This window comes from Filicampus tigris, chromosome 21, assembly GCF_054856515.1.
Source record: "Filicampus tigris isolate MCC_2025a chromosome 21, RoL_Ftig_1.0, whole genome shotgun sequence".
In the NCBI taxonomy this organism is placed as follows: Eukaryota; Metazoa; Chordata; class Actinopteri; order Syngnathiformes; family Syngnathidae; genus Filicampus; species Filicampus tigris.
Window position 1 is genome coordinate 14692536 of NC_141237.1, and position 20968 is coordinate 14713503.

Below are 20968 nucleotides of genomic sequence, written 5' to 3' on the forward strand. Positions count from 1 at the left end.
CTTTACACTGCTTGCTTGTTTTTTTCATATGGAGTGCTCTTGTTAAATAGCTGTGTTACCGTGGGTTGCGTTAGCTTGGAGCTAGCGGCTGCCTCCGGCTACCAATGGTCTGATCTCCGCTTGCTTTGGCTGTCGGCGCTGACGTCCGAACCGAAACCCTGCAAACTTTGCAAACAACTGGTTTGCGCTTTCTCCTGCGAGGAGAAATCGACACTGTGGATGTGGAGTTTCTTTCTGGCACCAACTCTGCTTCGTGGTGATTTTTCGCTATAGCTCCCCACTGTATACAAACAAACAGGGAGGCGGGGAGTGTCACGTGCGGTGCACTGTGCGTGCTGTGATTGGTTGGTCGGGTATACGCGTCAGCGGCTTTGCGCCGCCATCGAGCTAAACTGTATGGAATGTGCCATGTAGACGATCAAACGATCTTCCGGCTTTATGAGATCGTGAAGTATATTTTAAGATTAATACGGTCATAGCTAGAATGCCCCTATAGTTAGTTGGGAGATATCGACATTAAACCTTTGGAATGCTCTTAGCTCAGGGGAAGATACTTTGCAGGCCTACTGGGGTTAACAGGTCACTGGTCCTTCAGGGGAAGAGCCTGGGGCGCTCAAGACGTGAGCATGTGTGTTAGCAGCCTTAAGAACTGCCTGTCGTAAACTGATCATTCTCAAGGTAGTCAATTTTAGGGGGTTTCAAGTTGAAGCAGACTTTAGGGCGCCTCGAGCCATATGGGGGTATTTTTCTTCTTGAAGGTTTTCAGGTGGGAAACAGACAAAGAAATTAGCCATTCATGCCCAATGCATATGTAATTACCAAGTTTGAATATTCATTCTGTTCCCGATAAGAAGGAAAATGCGAGAAGGGACACGTACGTGCGCGCGTGGCAACTCAGAGAGCTCTCTCTCTCTCTCTCTCACTCACTCACTCACACACTCACACACACTCACACACACACACACACACACACACACACACACACACACACACACACACACACACACACACACACACACACACACACACACACACACACACACACACACACACACACACACACACACACACACACACACAGCTGGAGTGGGGAGCGTTCCCTGAGAGCCCAGCTGGAGTGGGGAGCGTCCCCTGAGAGCCCAGCTGGAGTGGGGAGCGTTCCCTGAGAGCCCAGCTGGAGTGGGGAGCGTTCCCTGAGAGCCCAGCTGGAGTGGGGAGCGTTCCCTGAGAGCCCAGCTGGAGTGGGGAGCGTTCCCTGAGAGCCCAGCTGGAGTGGGGAGCGTTCCCTGAGAGCCCAGCTGGAGTGGGGAGCGTTCCCTGAGAGCCCAGCTGGAGTGGGGAGCGTTCCCTGAGAGCCCAGCTGGAGTGGGGAGCGTTCCCTGAGAGCCCAGCTGGAGTGGGGAGCGTTCCCTGAGAGCCCAGCTGGAGTGGGGAGCGTTCCCTGAGAGCCCAGCTGGAGTGGGGAGCGTTCCCTGAGAGCCCAGCTGGAGTGGGGAGCGTTCCCTTCAGTCCCTTCAGCTGCGCACCTGTGGCGTACTACTACGTATTACTTCCTTGCGAGGCCATGTGTCGTGACCAGAGGGGATACGGTCGACTGACTGTGCTCGTTGCAGGGGTACACACCTGCGACGAAGCCATGTTGGCCGAGCCCTTTTTGGGAGGACAGAGTGGCTGAGCGAAGTGGAGCATCTCAGCTATGGTAGCAGGGGCGTTGCTGGGAGGATGTTGCGCGGGGCGGGCTCGCATCTCCCTGTGGGAAGGGGGGAGCAGTCATGCTGGTGTGGAGGAGCATTGTGTGAGTGAATCAATGTGATTTACAAGCTGCAATTACAGGATGCCACTACAAGGCAGTATTGATAAGTATATGAAATAAATAAGTTAAGTAGAACCATGTGAGAAAGGAATTTAGGAGTGCTAGAATTATAATGGCGCCCCTGACTCACAGATGGAAGTGGGGTAGTGCACAGAGCATGTGACTTGGTCAGCTTTAGACGGCTATGTGGAAATGCCTTGTGAGAGTAGACACAAGGCGGGTCTACAACCATCCAGGAGAAAGCGTCACAAAACAGGGCGTCTCCATAAGCAAGGCCTGCGTGGTTTTCGTCGACAGATTCTTTGTAGGAAATAGACCCACACCTGCTTACAGAACTGTGACGTGCGATTAGTATTAATGATCTTGGCTTCTGACTGATTGAGATAAACTTATCAATTGTTTTTAGACGGCTCTATTTTAACCAAGTATTAGTCCAAGTATTCATAGAAATTAATTAAGGCTACATTCTAATCAAGGGAACTGTTTTTCTATTGAAACCAAACAAAGAACCTAACAGAAATAATAATAATAATAACAGTAACTGAGTATGGCGGTGATAGTTGAGGTCATTTGCTGGACATATGCGTATGAGATGCCTAATAGTGTAATGACAATTACTCTTTAGAGTTGGAAACTTACGTTTAATTTATTAGTAAGACAGTTACAACTAAACATTGAAATGAATCTCAGGGATAAAGGGGGGTAGCGTGTTGTAGCTTCATTAATTTTCTGAGTTTGGCAAAATACGTTGTGCGGTTCTCTTGTTTGATGTGGTACTATATTGTGCAACTACCCACTTTGTATTTGAGTTTGATTCAAGAGGAATTTATCTTGTGGCATGTCCCACTAGACTAACAGACACTCAGTCTGTTGCCAAGTTTTCGTGTCAGGAGGTCATAAACAGGTGGGAGCTTCCTGATTGAATATCTTCAAGACTACCCGTGTGCTTCAGGATCGATTTTAAGGTACTTTTTTTAGTTTATAAATGTGTTTATAGTCTTGGGCCATCTTATTTGTGTGATTTTGCTATTACCATACCAACCCTCGCGGATCCTGAGGTTCTCTGGCGCCAGCCTTTTAATTACTCCTAGGGTGAGGACCAAAACCCATGGCAAGGCTGCATTCAGCCATTTTGGTCCTCAACTATGGAATGGCATGCCAGAGGACGTCAGGTCCGCAGAGACAGTTGATATTTTTAAGAGGAAGCTCATAACCTACCTTTTAAGTTTGGCTTTTAAATAATTTAAGTAACTTATTAATTTATCTTTTTCTTTTTAATGGGGACTATTTTTTTTTATCATACTGATTTTAGTTATTAGATTATATTGTTTTGTTGCTTTCTGTTGTTGTTAGCTTTTAGCTACAGTGTTTCCTCATGGGGGGCCTCCGCGTTGGGGGGGCGTGTTTGCCCTTCCCGCGGGGGGCGTCATCGCACTCCTTGTGGCCCATGGGCTGTCATTCCCCTCAGCGTGAACGAGCCCCCCTTGGGTACCCTTTCCTCATATGGTTACTCTGTGCCTTGTCATGTCTTTTTTAGCAAAGTTTATTAGGTTGTGTGTGGGTGGAGGTGCGTGTAGGTGCGAGTGCGAGTGTTGATGTACTGGCGGATATATATATCTTTGGGTTTGTTGGGAGGTAGGGCGGGAGCGGGTCTTCCTTTTTATGTTGTGTTTTGGACATTTTTACTGGACAGCACTTTGAGTTGCATTCTTTTTGTATGAAAAGTGCTATATAAATAAATTTGATTTGAAGATAGAAAGAGTTTGTGGATAAAACGGTCAAAATTATCCTACAAAAAAAATCTTAGGGATTAAACAGCAATTAGAAGCAGTATATCACCCGCAAAGCCAAGGCGTTTATGAAAAAATGAATGGGATCTAAAAAAAAAAACCGAATTGCTAAAATTTGTCTGCGCACAGGATTGAACTGGGTGGTGACGCTTCCACTTGCACTGATGGTGTGTCGAACTAGCGAACTTCGTGAGTTGCATAGGACGCCACATGAGTTAAGTACAGGCAGGTGCATGACCGTGCTTGCGAACAAGTGAAAAAGGGCCCAAGTTTGTTAACGGAGGACGAAGAGAAAGCATTTAACAAGGATACATAGGAACATTTCTACAGGTGTTGCCAACAGGCAGAAGCAAGATGAAACACAAGAGAGATGCGAGGCAGATGTCGATACACCTAAGGATTCCGGCGGGCGTGGTGGACTCCAGAAAGACCGTGGCCACGGCAGATTCCCTAGAGTGAGCCTAAGCTCCTTTTCTAGGACTGGAACTCGACCCGCCAACTGGGACCTGATGAGTGATGGCAGTCCGACAGGAAGAAGACAACAGTGGTGAGACAAACTTCTTTGAAGTGAGAAGTGAATGACCGGGTGTGAAGTGTGAGCAAACAGTTTGATTGGGAATTAAAATACAACTGGGTGTTCGATTCCATGTAATATAATGTAATATAGTGGGATTGGAAACAGCAGACTGGTGTGGATGCGAAAAGCAAGAATTCTCTACCTGAAAAGGTTATGAAGGATCCGAATACATATGACTGGCTTTATATTAGCCAACAGGTTAACCAAAAACCAAATTGGGAATCACACATTGCATAATCAGTTAGAGGTCTTAGAGTCAGTGTGCTCTGATCTGAGCACGGGACCAGCTGGTGAGGATCAGCCCCCTGGGCAGGGCCAGCCAGGGAGGAGATTGTGTTTGGATTTTGGGGACAGTATAGATGTGAGGGCGGCAGGTTAGACCGCGCCCCTTTTCTGCCCTTGCCTATCCCGGGTGAGAGCATTCGCGAGGATGGAAAAGCTGTCCAGACCTGCTTATTGTATGATTTTAGAACTTCAGAGATGGTAAAGAAAATTCAATCGACTTGTGTGAGTCTTTATTTACATTGGATACCTTCTTGAAAGATAAACGAACACGCATTGAGTAAGTAGTTGTTTTGTAAATTGCTAAGAGGGCTTATGGACTCCAGTCCTACAAAACATTCCAACAGGTGAAGTGAGATTACCACAAAAGAAAAATTGAATTGCTGTCCTACAGACTAGTTTTTAAAACTGATAAACTGGACAAAATTATCTAAAAGGGGAATAGGAAGTGATAAAATAAAACCGAGGGATATACTGCAGTCTAACGATTGGAAGTTTGTTCGAGAAAAAATAGGATCTTGATCAAATAAAATACTTAAACACATGGATAACTCATCACGGCTCTAATGGTTAGTTGAACAAGAAATAGCTGTGTTGCAGGAGTTAAACATTAAAAACCCGGAGGAGAAAACTTAAAAAAGATTAAGACAAATGGTTTCAAGGAAAAGAATACTGGATGAAAATAAGTTTAAAAGGTGGGTAAAAAGGAATGTGTTGAATAAAGAAAGATGAGTGGCATCGGGTCAATGTTGTGGTAAAGAAGGATATTGGGCAAGAGACTGTCATCAGAAAGGAAATATGCAAAATCCAGTGTCACTCTAAATCTGAATTAGTGCTGTCAAAATTACAGCGTTAACGGGCGGTAATTAAATTTTGTAATTGATCACGCCAAAATATTTGACGCATTTAACACAGGCGTAGAATGAACGCCGATGCATAATCCCACAATAGTGCACAGTGAGCATGCAGAGCGGATGCGTGTCACCCGTGGGAGTATAGAGAAGCATTTGGAAAGAAGATGGCAGTTTTAAATCTCAGAACGGTGAATAAATTGGTTTGCCTCAGCGACTGAGGACGAGTAAAGAAGAGGGCTGTCTTGTTTTGTGTTCATAAAGTCAGTTTAACGGAAGAACACACGGAGTGCTGATAGCACCTCCAGCATAGTATAACATAACATCAGACAATCACGTTCGTGTGCACTTCAGGGACCACTTCGAATACATAAACTCTGAGAATATTACAAATATGGACATTATACACACATACTTTATTTGCATATATGGTTGCAAATTTTTCTGTCACTGTCCTGAGGCCCTTTTGCGTTTTTGTGGTGAATAAGAGGTGCTGTCGACTACAGAAGGAGTGTTGCTGGCTTCAATCGGGAAATTTTAATTTTCATCTCATGAGGATTTGTTGTTATGGGGAAGAGATGCACTGCATAGGAACAGTATGTGGAATGTATATATTCCTCTTTTGTCTTTCCATTCCAACAGCGATTCGCAGAAAGATATGGCATATTTTGGAGATGGTTCGAATTGCGATTGATTACGATCAATTATTTTTAAGTTGCGATTAACTCAATTATTTGTAATACTCAATTTGTACTCGTTTGACAGACCTAGTCTAAATATATACAAATTGTAAAAAAATGGCTGCATGTGTTAGTGACATAAAATAAAGAACAAAAAAGGAAAATATCTTCAATAAATGAATCAATTAGAAAAGTATTTTTGTGAAATGTTGCAGGGTTTAGTGTTGAGCATGGGACTAGACTTGTCATTTATAGTAAGCCCTTATTTAGATGGTAGATTGTAAAGGTCATTTTGTGACCTCGGAATTTAGTATGGATCAGGCACAGAGTGCCCTGAGGGAACACGTATGCAGAGAAAATACCTAAGAAGTTACAGGACAGGAACATGTGTTAGTGATGGAAGATAACGCATTTAGACAATGTCTCATTAGGAGACATGCAACAAAGCCTCAAAGTTGGACAAGAACTTTGGGTAGAAGAAAAAAGCGCGCAGCGTCAGAAGACATCCAGGCGTGATGAACCAATGAATTTATTCTATTGAATAATAGACGAATAACTAAAATAAAGTAACAAATTATAAAAAGGAGCGGATGTGTTGAATCATGGTGTGCCACATGCTTCAAAGGGGGGAGCATTGGTACTGTACATCAATATTATACAGGATCGATGATTTCCAACCGATGTTTCCTGTGACCTGCATGCTCCAGGAAACTTCCATGCAGCACACTTTCACATTTTTCTTTACGCTACTTAATCTTGATTGCATAATCTTAAATCAAATTAAATAGATCCCGGCTCCCAGTCATTATTCAAAGATCCCAAGTCAAGGTGGGGTTAATACAACAATAATTGTTTTTAAAAGATCTTAGGCGTTTACAGAAGCAGCTGCCCGGACTGGCTGCTGGGGGTGAGACATGGCTCCAGGCCTGAGAAAAACTGGTGGATGGCATGAGCCTGGGGTGTGATGACGGGTGTTCGTGATCAGCTGTGACAGTTTTCCTGATGGTGCCGAAGATCCCAGATTGCAAACCTCCCATGGATCCCGGTCTACAGCTCTAAAATTGCATAAGTATTTGGACAGATATGATGGGGTCACACCCCCAGGGTTATTTATAGAATTGCATTGCTTGACACGCTGTCAGCCGAAGTTAAAACTTATGAAAGACCCTGCGCTCATGGCAGGGGGCGAGAGTTACCTTAATTGTCAGGCGTCTCACCATTTGAAAATTTTTGTTGACAGATAAAGGACATGCGAGAGATAAAGGACATGCAAGGACAAGTTTTGAAGTTACAATTGGCTCAGGCCTGACAAGCGGCCACTGACAACCTACAAGAAGGGAAAAAGAATAAGAAATTGGAAGTAGAAAAGCAGATGTGGATGGTGCAGGGATCAACGAGAGGATGAGGCAAGGGTTGTGAAAGGGGGGTACACTAATGGAGGCAGGGGAAGTGCTTGCCAACCTCCACCGAGTCGAGCATGCTTCAGTATGGACACTGGTACTGTCAATGTATTGCTCCCCCACAGATGCAACAGCACCTCCAGTGGAACCTGGAGGGACCCAACTCAACGAGAAGGCTAAGGAGCTCCACGCGGAAGAAGTGGATGCAGCCCATAGAGGGGAGACGACCACCTTAATGGGCTTTACAGGGGTACCCATGAGTCTGACAATTTCGATACCATTAAAGACAGACATTGATGGACATACACATAAGCACTAATGTGTCCTGAGAAAGAGCGGGGAGCTCCAGTGAAGCTGATGGGCAGGGATCAGCTTATCAAAACCGGGGCTAACGTCATTTGCAGCCAAGACAGACTGACAATACAGTTCCCAGAGGGGACCGTGATGAACTGAGGACAAAAATTGTCTGTCGGATGTAACGGCTTAACATGAACTATGTTTATCGGGCCTGACTTCAAACAGAAACAAAAGGCGGGAGGCGGCGCCTACTTGGCCTTCTTGAGGTGGAAGCCCTAGATTGACTCCCATGCCTCTACAGCCCTCCGATCAATCCCCCCCATCTCACACTGCTATGACAGAAATGAGAATCTGGTTTACAGAGAAGCATCTGAGACAGTATAGTGATACCACGTGCCACAGACTCGTTCTGCATAGGTTTTTATGGTAGTGTAAATAAACAACAAATAAGATAAATAAGATTTGAGCGGCAAATTGAGGACAATATAAATGTTATTGTTTTGAATATGATCCAGTAAAATCAGTAGTGACGTTGATCAGAAAATTATTGGCTACATGATTTATTTAAGTGTTGCTGGCGGAAGAGAAACCAACTAATGATAGACAGATACCAATGACTAGAAATAAGCATGTTCATACTGGTAATAAAGAGAAAGTACAGTCGTCCACGATGGCTTCTAATAACATAACTGGAGTTTTGTCAGAAAAATTTGAAATATTAATGAAAGAGGGGGAGTCATTTGGGCAACAGCAGACTCTAGGAATGGAAGTGGAGGATTATTTTTCAGAGTCAGAGAAAGACTCAACTAAACAGCTTTTTCTGCCTGCTATAGGACATTGTTTAAAATAAATAGAAACATGAATGTCAACATTTACAAATAAAAATAAATACAACTTTGTAGTGTCTAAACAACTGTATTCTGGAGGTGAAAGAAGCAGAACACAATTTACAATTCCAGATCATTTTGGAACCAGCAACCTAAAAGGCTGGGAAAAAAGACAAGTTTAGTCCTCTAAAACTTTAAAAACAAATGCTTATACAGTACTTAGTAGAGTGGGTGTTCTTTACCTGTGGGTTTTTTTCTCTCAGGTCCAGTTACCTGATCTGAAAATGAACAATTAAAAGCACTCAGTGTCAAACTGTAAACATTTCCAATCATGAATGTTCTCTTTTAACTGTAATTTCATTAGATTCAAAAGTACTAAAATAATCATTGTCACAAACATTGTGACAAAAGGAAGAAAGAACACACCCGCACTTAAACGTTATTGCATGCTAACAACAGCAGCGCCATTTCTGCAAACTAAAGCCAACTAATGGATAGGCCTTTTCCCAAAACAAAACGGTTGACTGAAATGACCATTTAGGTGTGTACGCAGTTAGTCTCATTTGGGCCCCGGAAAACGTAAGGGCGTGTCGGACGGGAACGGAGAACATTGACTTGAACGGTCGAAGTCAGTTTAAGCTCCCCATTTGCGAGATGTGATTACTATTTTTATTCAAAAGCACGAATTGGTGCCCAATTGATGCAACGTCGCGAGAATTTGCATCGGCCAAGACATAGCAAAAAAATTCAAACTTGAAAATCGCCAGCCCACTTAAGTTATACATGAACTGTTCTTAATAAAAAAAGGCTATTATTATGAGAGGGGTTTGACTGCAGACCGCAGACCATGGTACAAACGCCCCCTACGCCCGGTACGGAACGTACATGCATCTGCAGTCAGATACATTTGCCTATTATTCACGTTCATTCTCTGTTAGCATGAGTTAGCAAGCAGTGGTCGCATAAAGAAAACACTTTAGCAGCCAAGGTTTACACTCACTTGAGACGAACACGTCAACAAAAGCATAAATAAGTAGAGGTGAACAAATAGCGACTTACAGAAAGTTCAGGGACGCCGCGTAAGGGAGTAAATGTCTTCACTCTTCAATTCTCAGGTTGCTTCAACGTCCTCTTCTATGAGATCACACCCAATATTTCTCCCATTTTTTTCTATTCCAGTAGCCACTAGCCGATAAACCCGCATTAGCGCCACCTTTTGCTTTGGAGGGTGAGTAGTATCGTTCAATTTAATCAAAAACTATTAGTTCAAACTACTCATAAAAACATAATAGGTCACATCAATTTGACGTAGTTGAGTTAGAAGTACTTTGTGTAAAACTTTGAGTATTGTGTACTTAATTTATTTAATTATTTTGAACGTTCGGGTTTACAGTGTAGGCTAACAGAAAAAGTCCTGCCGGCCAAATGGGATCTAAACCACTCTAGAGCACTTCTACTAATGCCCACTTGGCGTTGGTATTCCCCTGGCACTGTTTGTTTGTTTTTTTACAACAGTATTTTGATATGACTTCTGTGGTAGTTAACGCTGATATATGTGCAATTTGTTCAATAAAGCATTGAAAAGAAATGAAAATAGACTCGTACGTAATAACCACAAGGACCAAATTGCTTTAACTGAAAAACGCCTTTAAATACTTCATTATTTGTGTCTATCATAAATAGGCTCCATTTTGATATCTTCACCCCTGTTCTATCAAATACCTAGTTATTTGATTTATAAAAATATAAATATAGGAATTTCAATTTTAATGTCGATTCGGGCAACACATAAGTATGTTCAAGTGGACTTGCCGTAGAATCACCCCGCCTCCTTCACGCACACGCACATGAACGCGCCCCTCCACGAACCACACGACTGATTGTATTTTCCTGATTTTTTTTCTCAGATGTACTCATGCCCCAACACAGGATGCCCATCACTAAGTAAAACATCTTACGCTTAAATCGTTGTGTCCGCTTAAAGTGGTCTCGGTGCACGTTGGCGCTTCTTGGCCTAGCTTAGCTAAGTGTAGCTTAGCTTGATAGCAGCTAAGAGACGCGTTTGTGATCAACACATCGCTCAGCAGAGCTCAAGTTCGAGCTGCAAGTGTGATTGTCGTGTGGAAATGTGCGCAAGAACGACAGCAGAGTACGATGAGGAACTTTTTGGAGCAAAAGAGGCCAACGAGCGACAACGTCAACTACTGCAGCCAATAATCTTTCTCCACAGAGCAGGTTTGGTCGCTTATTACTTTCACTTTTTGAGGAAATGCTTTCCAATCTGAACAGTATACAGTGCGTGCCGTCTGTCTGTCTGGCTGTCTGGTTACTATAGGTGAACTTGTCTGTCTTGTTACTATAGGTGAACAGGTGAACTATAGGTGAACATGTCTGTCTTGTTACTATAGGTGAACAGGTGAACCAAATTGTTGGTACCCCTTTGTTAATAAATGAAATTAACTATAAAAAAATCAGACATTGCTTTTGAAATATGGTTCAGCAGAATTATTTTTAAAACTAACTCTTGAAACCCTTGATCCACTTGATGGACAAAACTGATTGGAACCTTTTTAAAGTGGAAGTCAACGCAAACATTTTTTCCAGAATATGTTCTATCCAGGCCCACGAGTTGAAACCAGGCATTCTGATTAATTTTGCGTTTGTGGAATATGAAGTAAGCCGCAAAATGCACCCGCTTTTATATGGAGTAAGATAGCTGTCAAAAAGGCATATGTGTGGTTTACAATTCGTATCTGTAATAGTAATAATTTCTATGATAATGGCTCACACACATGCACGCGCACACACACACACACACCCCCACACTCACCCCCACTCACCCCCACACCCACTCACGCACACACCCACTCACACACATACACACACACGTAGACTAAACAAGTTCAGATTGTTCCAGCTGCTTTCGCTCCCCTTTCCCTTAGAGCTGGAGAATGTATGAATAATAATGTATATAATGATTCATGTGTTCGATTTTTCATGATTAGGCTTGTTAGCTTTATTGGCTTTGTAGGTTTAGATTTATATTGGGCCTGGGCCCTCTGCGCCTCTCTTGTCTGACCCTGCGACAAGGCAGAACAATTCTTCTTCGTTATTATAACATTTAGCTGAAGAAGAGTACAAAGTAAAAAAAATAAACTACAAATGTAGAAACAACAAGTCAAGTAATTGGTACACAAAGTTAGTGCTGGAAAAATAATTGTAGTGGGGAATAGAAAAAAAATGCAATTCTCCACTCCACTGTTTTAGTGTTAAGTACAGCATTATCTTAAATTATGGCAACCCCTTATTCAGTTGATAGATTGTAAAGGTCATTTTTGACCTCAGTTTTGGTGCGTCAAGATAGAGACAAAACGAAACTAATGGCATATTTTTTTCTTTCGAATTGGACGGTGCATTGCCGCACTGTATAAGAGCAGTTATTGCAGTATCCATTGCTGTACTAACAAGCAATGGATGGGTGCCTCAGTTTCCAATTGTTCTTGTTTTATTTTTAAGTGCAAACATAGTTTTGTTCTATACCCTGATTTTTAGAGTGCCACGTACGGTCTCTGCATTGTTTTAACAAATGACCATGATCTTTTTATCACTAGCGAGACATTTACCTTGACCACGCTGTTATTGAGACAACATCTAACTAAAGATATGCACAATGTTAAACCCAGCCACATTGTTACATTTGTTACATTGTTACTACTTCCTGAGGATGGAGCAGGACATGATTGCCACACTGTAAACACAAACATTCATGTTACTCAGAAGTATTGTGGTGAACTAACTCATTTTTTGATCATTTGTTCTAAACACTCATTTTAATCAAGTTGTAAATAATTCCTGACGAAGAAATTAATTAACACAGTTGTCTTGAGTTTACATGTCTTAAACAAATAAAGTATTTAGAACTTCTGGTAGTTTTTTATCATAGTGAAATGCTGTCTATCCTATTGGAACTTCACATTTTTATTGTTTTCCTGTTACAAAAACATTTATTGCATACAATAACTAATATATCCTTGTTGGCATAACAGTTTTAAAAAATAAAATCCATCCATCCATTCATTATCCAAACCGCTTTATCCTCGCAAGGGTCGCGGGTTCGATCCCCAGCCATTGTGACCATGTTGAAGTATCATTCAAATCTTAACATCTGAACATTTAAATATGTGAACTAAAGTGCAATCACATTCGTAAATGAATGGCTTCTGTTTTTTTAAATGTAAATAAACCAATCTATTGTGATCAAACAACAAAATTGCAATAACTGCATTAACCATCAAAGTGAAGTCTAACTGTAACTTGAAACAAATCTGAATAAGGTAAAACATTTCAATAGAATAATGCAAACTGGTTTAACTTGAGAGTAGCTGAGATCTATCATGACAGAACATTACTCCTCACAAACGATTATCTGCCTCGCTGTGCTCAGTGTCGCTGTCCCGAATCCCATCCTCTGGCTCCTCCCATAGCAAGTCATCCTCACGTGACAGGGGTTGCTTTGGCCTGCGGAGTCAAGTTCAGCATTCGCTTCAATGATATCTGGCGCCATCAAGCGTCGTGAATGGGTATAATGTCTAGACCCCGAATATAAGACGACCCCCACTTTTTCAGTCTTATTTCAATGCAAAAAACAGTCAACAGTCAAAACAGTTGTTTGCAATACATTTTTTTGCATTTATCAATATGTACATATATATGGTCTATGATTATATTTCAAGACATTGAGACATATAAATCTCATATATGGGACTATATTACTTCATGTATTGCATATTTTCCTATATATTGCAATATATTTTTGTTTCGTAAGGGCCAACTTCTTTGGAATTGGGTTTGTATAGAGAGTAGTAATATTTGGTTGTGTGTGGCTTTCTGGAAAACAATAAGGCATTGTCTACACGGGCTTTTTATCAACAACGAATATTTCTCCCCCACTCCGTGTTGGAATACACATCCTCGTCTGTAAAAAACGCAGCTACCCTGCACCGCGGAAGTGCGTTTTCAAACTCATGCCAAGCCTCTAAGGCGGCAGTAGTTGACCCAATACTGTCCAGTCAGAAGGAACTTCCGTCCTTTAACGTCACTTCTACGAAACCAAAAACACGGCGCCAGGCTCGTTTGTGAGGACTGGCAAGAGGTCAGAACTGCTTTTTAAACTTTTCAACAAGAAAAAGTAGTTGGTTGCAGGCAAATAAGTATGCAAAAAGCGCCTTGAGAATGGCTATAGCCAACACAGCTCCGCGGGCATCCATGTTGACTCGCTTGACGCACGTGACGTCAGAGCATTTTTGTCACGTAGTGACGACGCAAATCTCCGGGTCTAACTGTCCACAGTCAAACGCGGGTCCGGAGATATCCGCAAACCTCCACTGTGGCCGGAGTTTTATATTTTCAATGAAAAAACTCCAGGGACGTGTGGATGATAGGGCAAACCGCAGGCTAATATCCGCCTTTTGCAAAAACCCAGGGTACGTGTAGACAAGGCCTAAATGTTTACATTTAGGCACCCCTGCCATCGTCACACTTTCTGTTACATACTCCCCCCTCCCTTCCCCCCATCAGAGAAGGGAGAAGTTCCGTGGTCGTCACAGGAAAAAGTTTGGGGACCACTGGGGACTTGAATAACTGTACAATTGAGGTAGTCTTTAAACCTTAATATTTCATTTATTTTTAATTTTTTTAATTCCAGTGCATCGATTTAGTGAGGTCCTTACATCGCCAAAGCAATGAATACATTTGCAACAATAATTTATTTTTGTTTAAAAAGAGGTTTATTTAAAGATCATTACAATTCAAACCCGCTGTGGACACGCTTCAAACATGCTTCAAACACGCTTCAAATGCGCCACTAGTACTTACCCAACTGCGTGTGCTTACTTCCATTGCGAACCCCAGGATTGGTTTTGTCGTATTGTATGATTATTTGGGTCTAACAGAAGTTGCATTCAACAAGTTACTTACTTATTTTCCACACTTCCCCTCCTTCACACTTCCCGGCCTCCAAAATAAAAGAATACCAGCAAACCACAATCCAGCAGGTTTGCGGCGTATTTCCGTAGCGAAGAAAAGAGAGAGGTGAATTAGAGCGAGGTTGGTTAATTTAAAAAAGAAAGCGACAACAATGGATATCGTGCTTGCTACAACCATAAAGGGACCGAGATGACTAGACGATGCATGTAATTTTATCGTGAAAACGAAGGAAGGTGGCGGTTGAGGGGGAATGTGGGTGAGTAGCTTCTTTCCACACACATACATGACATAACACCCACGCCGCTGGCAAACTAGTTTGCTTTGCGGCAGCATCAAGCTGCGTGGTGCATTCTCCCCTCCGTGTGGGAAACTGTATGTCATTGCAACATGAGACATAATGGACCGATCAGAGCAGCAACAATTTCTGATGGGTGCGTCGCATGTGTTGCAGACCTGTCACCAACAGCACAATGCGTCAGTCACTTGAATTACTGCGTTAGTCGTCGCTCGCGCCGACGCAGTAGTAGAAAGAAGCCTAAAAAGAAGCCTTTCGCAGAGTAGGCTAAGGTGAAATTTGGCCGCCTCGTGACCACGTCACACGCATGCGGGCCGATTAGTGGGCCGGACTAAAATCCGCTTCCGGCCATGCTTAGTCAAGCCCTTTTTAAAAATTTGTCAGGCCCCGCCCCCGCTCATCCACCCCGGCGTCCGGCCGGGCCGGCCCCGGAACGGACTGCCCATCTCTGCTAAAACTTATTGCATTATATCATGAATATACGAAGCCAGTATCGCTTTTGATAGGGCCACCACTAAATAAGGTGCAATGTCAGACCCTCTGCAAGTCTTTTCACAAATAACCAAAGATGGGAACCGCCCCCCCAACCCACACCCAAAAATGGATCAGTCAGTCAGTTTGCTAATGCCAAAGAGTATGTTGAAATCGTAACTCATCTGGCTGTCCTAATCATTCTAATTCATTCTACAAATAAAACCGTAATACCATGTGTATTTGACTTCTTGTGTCTCGCAGACATCAGTCAAGATGTTCGTCCTGAGCAGCAGAGGCCAGAGCTCCCTCACATTACAGAGTCAGAGGAGGATGAGGAAGTCCGCCATTTCAAAGAGGAAGAGGAGCAGATGTCTCTTTGCATCAAAAAAGAGGAGGAGCCAGAGCATCCTGACATGAAAGAGGAGAGAGAAGACCCCCACCATATAAAAAAGGAGGAGGAGGAGATGTGCAAGCTGCCATCGACTGGTGTCCCTTTGAAGAGTGAAGATGAAAGTCAAACTAAATGTGAGGTGAGCAGAGGGGCGGAGCCTCCAAGCAGCAGCTCATGTCAACACATAACAACTGAAGGTGATGGTGACCACTGTGGAGGATTGCAAGTAGACGGCCTCTTAGCTACACTATCAGAGAGTGACGACATGTCGTCACATGCTGCTGCTGATGATGATGATGATGATGATGACGAGTTTATAGGTGATGACAACAGAAGCTGGAAATGTTCTCACTGTGGGAGCACATTTGCTTGTAAGAAGAGTTTGAAACAACACATGAGAATGCACACTGAAGTGAAACCTTTTTCCTGCTCAGTTTGTGGCCAAAGATTCTCTCGGAAGGAACACTTAAAAAGACACACAAGAAGCCACACTGGTGCAAAACCTTTTTCCTGCTCAGTTTGTGGCCAGAGATTCTCTCAGAAGGGACACTTAAAAATACACACAAGAACACACACTGGTGAGAAACCTTTTTCCTGTTCAGATTGTGGCCAAAGATTCGCTCAGAAGGGAACTTTAAAAACACACACAAGAAGCCACACTGGTGAGAAACCTTTTTCTTGCTCAGTTTGTGGCCAAAGATTCTCTCAGAATGGACACTTAAAAAAACACACAAGAACCCACACTGGTGAGAAACTTCATACCTGCTCAGTTTGTGACCAAAGATTCTCTGAAAAGGCACACTTAAAAATACACACAAGAACACACACTGGTGAGAAACCTTTTTCCTGCTCAGATTGTGGCCAAAGATTCGCTCACAAGGTAACTTTAAAAACACACACAAGAACCCACACCGGTGAAGAACCTTTTTCCTGCTCAGTTTGTGGCCAAAGATTCTCTCTGAAGGGGAACTTGACAAAACACACAAGAAGCCACACTGGTGAAAAACCTTTTTCCTGCTCAGTTTGTGGCCAAAGATTCTCTCTGAAGGGGAACTTGACAAAACACACAAGAACCCACACTGGTGAAAAACCTTTTTCCTGCTCAGTTTGTGGCCAAAAATTCTCTCTGAAGGGGAACTTGACAAAACACACACAAAGCCACACTGGTGAGAAACCTTTTTCCTGCTCAGTTTGTGGCCAAAGATTCTCTCGGGAGGATTACTTAAAAATGCACAAAAGAAGCCACACTGGTGAGAAACCTTTTTCCTGTTCACTGTGTGGCCAAAGATTCTCTCTGAAGTTTCAGGTCAAGAGGCACAAATGCGCAAGTGAGAAATGCAGTCGTCTAAAGGCATTCGATGAACATTTAAATGTTTAATATCTTACCTATACACCATGATAAGTGTTTGCAAAAAGCCGTATTTTGTTTAATATGGGATCGTTCATTTTGCCTTCTTGTGGTCTTTGTGGACAAGTATTGAGAATTAGCACAGGTACTAAAATACCTTCAGCAATGCACATGCTTTTTCCAATGTTTTAGTGATCTCCATATGAACTAAGTTGATGGTTGATGAAGAAACTGACTTTTGATGGGGAAAGTGGCGAATTGAGAATATGATTCTGAATGAAATGCAAATGATCAGTGAATCTTCTTTGTCAATGAAAAAGGTTGAATACAGTATATTGACATATGAGGTCCTTGTTTAATTAAGCTATTTAGTGTTCAGGTATTTGTTTGCTTGTTCTTATCATTATTGTTTCTTGATTTATGTACATATTTATCTTAGTTCTACTTCCTTTATTTTAGAATTGATAAATGTTTTTTATTATTCCCCCACCACCATGACCCCGGATCCACCAAGCATGAATTATTCCTTTTCTAGGCCAAGGGCTTTTTATCACCTCTGTGCGTGCGCGTGTGGGTGTGGGTGTGGGTGCGTGTGGGTGTTTGTGCGTGCGCGTGCATGTGCGTGTGTATGTGTGTGATAGTCTCTCACTGGACAATATCAAGGTTCATATGGACATTAAAATCCTATAAAAAAAAAAAACTGAACCTGAAAATTCATTTCTCCAAATTCTTCAAATGTTATTGAAAAATAAAATGTTCTCTAAACCTTTGGAGAGGTCATGGAAATTTTGTGTGGATAATATTAAAGGTCTGTGAAACACGAGTCAAGATCATGCAAGATGACGACTAATCAAGCCGGCAACCTTGTTACGTGTTACGCAAGGGATCGCCAATTTCACGTCCAGAAAAAAAAAGAAAGGCGAAGACGACTGTGGCTGGTTGCAATCAACCGAGCCAACCTACCGAAAACCGACTATGTTTGCATTTGCTTGGATCACTTTGTCACAGGTAAAATATTCTCTTCTGAAATTTGATCACTGAATTGATCACAACAGGTTAAAGGGACACTTGGATGAGCTTAACATTGGCACTTGTATAATAGGTTTGCATGTAAATATGACATCATTTATAAATGCCCCGCCCCCCAACAGACTTTGTAGTGATTTAAGGGTTTTTTTTGTGATTAGATTTATAACAAATTGGCACACCCCCTTATGGAGCTCGGCATGTTATTTTTTCGAATCTCAGCGGTCTACATTTGAAGGATCTAAATCTATGTGAATGGCTTTATATTAGCCAACAGGTTAACCAAAAAACAAAATGGGAATTACACATCGGATAATCAGTTAAAAGTCTCAGAGTCAGCGTGCCCTGATCTGAGCACGGGACCACCTGTGAAGATCAGCCCCATAGGCAGGGCCAGCCAGGGAGGAGACCAGCCCACATTATGTTTTGATTTTGAAGACAGTTTAAATGTGAGAGCTGCATGTTAGACCGGGCCCCTATTCTGCCATCGACCGTCTCGGGTGAGAGCATTCGCCAGGATGGAAAAGCTGCCCGGATCTGATCATTTTATGATTGCTGAACTTCGGAGATGGTAAAGAAAACTGACGAGAAAATTCAATCGACTTGTTTGAGTCTTTATTTACATTGGATAACTTCTTGAAAGATAAAACGAACACGCATTAAGTAGTTGTTTTGTAAATTGCTAATTGGGCTTATGGGCTCCTGACCTACAAAACATTTCAACACAAATTATAAGATAAGATAAGATAAGAAGGCCTTTATTGATCCCACAGTGGTATAAAACTGACTGTTTATTGTTACAACTTTATCAAAAATAACTTTGGTTATCGTTACCCGCGTAAATTTCATCATAATATTTCAGTGAGAATGCAGTGTTGTTTCCCGGTGGACGTGGATAACTTTATTGCTTAGTTATTGTAATGTTGTAAATTTCATCATAATATTTCAGTGAGAATGCCGTGTTGTTTCCCGGTGGACGTGGATAACTTTATTGCTTGGTTATTGTAATGTTGTTCTATATGTAATAATCACAACAATCATTTTTCATCAGACTCTCAAATGTGTAGTTTCATGTTGTTTTACCAAACAGTAAAATGCAATGGCCAAGTTATATATTTTTCACTACATTTGTACATTCGCTCTTTGCAGATGCATCACTCGATCATTCAGCGGAATGTGAAGTTTGCAATGCAGCGCTGCACTCAATGCTGCAAATATACTGCCCGCTTTGCCCCCAATTCAAACCTGCTCATATCTGTTAAGTTCTAATGCAATTACGTTTCAAGGTAATGCCAGTTTGTGTATTTCTAGCTAAAATGCATCTGTGGACACTTCATGGACACTAGAATTACATTCTGCCCAAGAGCAGCTGGTATGTATTATTGAATAGTACTGTAGATTGAAGCCAAAGGTACCTGATAAGATAGTGGTACATTGTATTTTTGTTTAAAAATAGATCTTGTGTGTGTGTGTGTGTGTTTTAATCAACTAGACTATGACTTGGACATTAAAAAGCAAGGAAAAGAGCTGATAGTGAAAACATAGACCGCTGCCCTGATGCGTGCCAACCTTTGGATGGACAATGGAATAAACTGTAGGTCACTTACAGATGGATGTCTTTTGATTATGTTCAAATTGACATACAGAAAAGCCAAACAAATTGTCAATTGCTGATAAGAAACAGTGTTTTTGACCTCATTCAGCAGATTGCCCAATCACAGGTGAAAAAAATAATAGAAAATGCGTTCTCTAAATGTGCTTTGTCCTATACTTATACTATGTAATTGAATGGCTGATATCTTCTCTACAATATATCACACATGGAAAGACCATATATGTTGCGGACCTTGATGTGCCAACATCACCATTGTAAGTTAACCATCTTTTTTTAAAATTAAATAATTATTATTATTTTTAAAGTAAGCTCTAGAAGACTTTGTTGACATTGACTGTACTTTTTGATTACTCTCTTTTTCACTTGCACAGTGGTAATTATTCGGTACTGCAGGACCTGTCAGGTCCCAAATGTTCTTTTAGTTATAGTTGTTTGTAACTTTAATACTTGTGTGACTCAAAACTAACAGACACATTTTTTGTGTGTTTCTACATGGCTAAAAAAATGCAGATATCATTTTTTTTTTTTAAACTGACATGCCTGTATTGAAGAAATGGTGGTGTATACTACTAATGGAAAACTTCATCCTTGGCAGGTTGGCACTGTGCAACTGTATAATTTGTTTGAATGAAAAATGTTATGTAATGTTTATGTCTTATTTCAGCTACGGGAAATGATTTGCACACTGGATGGATGTTTCAAAGGCATTTCTGTGAGGTGAAATCCTTCCTGTGTTCTGACTTAGGAAGCACCAGCTGGACAACACTTCTGAGCTTGATTTAATCAATATTTTCATTTATTTCTGAAGCCCACTTTTATAACAATGTTTCTTTTCACCGAGAAATCCTTCCTTATGATACAAAAAAATCTCTTTACCGTGACAGTTTTAGGGAAATACGTTCTTTAATACATTTTGATGCTATTGACTTTAAAAAATTGTATTTGAATGATGGGAAAAAAAATTGAAGCAAGAGGAGCAACCGGCTGCACCCACATGTGATAAAGTCGAGATCCAACAGATGATGTGGTGCTGCACTGGAGATTGACCAACCGGGCCGGATTCTGAGGAGGACCTACTTCTCCAAAGGAGTCATCCTGCAGCGCATTATCTTGAAATGGACTTACACACTATTCAAGTTTGCGTTATATAGCACTGCATTGTCTGTTAATTGTTGCCACTCAGCATCCATTGCAGCCTGGTCATCCTGGAAGGTGGATTCCCCCTATTTGTGGCTCCTTGTCAAAGTTCCTCAATTTTTCTCAATTTTCTCAATTGTATTTGAAGTTTTTTCTAGCCCTCGTGGAGATTAACATCAG

General features: G+C 41.8%; 1 long non-coding RNA gene and 1 pseudogene across 2 annotated transcripts; one reads left to right on the forward strand and one right to left on the reverse strand.

Moving 5' to 3' along the window:
• Positions 1-950: 950 nt before the first annotated feature.
• Positions 951-9672, reverse strand: LOC147127754 (uncharacterized). The gene is made up of 3 exons (XR_015084192.1): positions 9577-9672; positions 8760-8795; positions 951-1750 (listed from the first exon to the last, which is right to left on the reverse strand). It is a non-coding gene; the product is annotated as an uncharacterized LOC147127754 (long non-coding RNA).
• Positions 9673-10348: 676 nt separating this feature from the next.
• Positions 10349-16850, forward strand: LOC147127755 (uncharacterized; annotated as a pseudogene). Its single transcript, XR_015084174.1, has 2 exons — positions 10349-10752; positions 15533-16850. The product of XR_015084174.1 is annotated as an uncharacterized LOC147127755 (transcript).
• The last annotated feature ends 4118 nt before the right edge of the window (positions 16851-20968 follow it).